Genomic DNA, 1,251 nt, shown 5'->3' on the forward strand with positions numbered 1-1,251 from the left:
GGCGCAGGAGCTGCAGGCAGCCTCCAGCAGCTGATGGCGGGGTGCAGGAGCAGCAGCCAGCCTCCAGCTGGTGATGGCGGGGTGAAGGAGCTGCAGCCAGCCACCAGCAGCTGATGGCGGGGTGAAGGAGCTGCAGCCAGCCACCAGCAGCTGATGGCGGGGTGGAGGAGCTGCAGCCAGCGTCCAGCAGCTGATGGTTGGGTGGTGGAGGAGCAGCAGCCAGCCTCCAGCAGCTGATGGCGGGGTGCAGGAGCAGCAGCCAGCGTCCAGCAGCTGATGGTTGGGTGGAGGAGCAGCAGCCAGCCTCCAGCAGCTGCTGGCGGGGTGCAGGAGCAGCAGCCAGCCTCCAGCAGCTGATGGCGGGGTGCAGGAGCTGCAGGCAGCCTCCAGCAGCTGATGGCGGTGTGCAGGAGCTGCAGCCAGCCTCCAGCAGCTGATGGCGGGGTGCAGGGGCTGCAGGCAGCCTCCAGCAGCTGATGGCGGGGTGCAGGAGCTGCAACCAGCCTCCAGCTGGTGATGGCGGGGTGGAGGAGCAGCAGCCAGCCTCCAGCAGCCAGCCTCCAGCTGCTGATGGCGGGGTGGAGGAACAGAAGCCTCCAGCAGCTGATGGCAGGGTGCAGGAGCAGCAGCCAGCCTCCAGCTGGTGATGGCGGGGTGGAGGAGCTGAAACCTGGGTCGGACCTGGTCTGCAGCAGGGCCCATTACCACTCAGAAGCTGATGGCAGTGTGTGTTTAGGTCCCTGCGGGGTGGATGAGCTGAAACCTGGGTCAGACTTGGTGTGCAGCAGGGCTCAGCACCCTCCAGAAGCCGATGACAGTGTGTCTTTAACTCCCTGCCTGGTGGGAGAGCTGAAAGCTGGGTCGGACCTGGTCTTTAGCAGAGCTCAGCAGCCTCCAGAAGCTGATGGCAGTGTGTGTTTCATCCCCTGCGGGGTGGGAGAGCTGAAACGTGGGTCGGACCTGGTCTGCAGCAGGGCCCATCACCATCCAGAAGCTGACGGCGGTGTGTGTTTAAGTCCCTGCGGGGTGGGAGAGCCATAACCTGGGTCGGACCTGGTCTGCAGCAGAGCTCAGCAGCCTCCAGAACCTGATGGCAGTGTGTCTTTAATCCACTGCGGGGTGCAGGAGCTGAAACCTGGGTCGGACCTGGTCTGCAGCAGGGCTCAGCAGCCAGCAGAAGGTGACGGCAGTGTGTGTTTAGTTCCCTGCGGGGTGCAGGAGCTGAAACCTGGGTCGGACCTGGTCTGCAGC

Source organism: Nothobranchius furzeri, unplaced genomic scaffold, assembly GCF_043380555.1.
Source record: "Nothobranchius furzeri strain GRZ-AD unplaced genomic scaffold, NfurGRZ-RIMD1 Scf082, whole genome shotgun sequence".
Classification (NCBI taxonomy): Eukaryota; Metazoa; Chordata; class Actinopteri; order Cyprinodontiformes; family Nothobranchiidae; genus Nothobranchius; species Nothobranchius furzeri.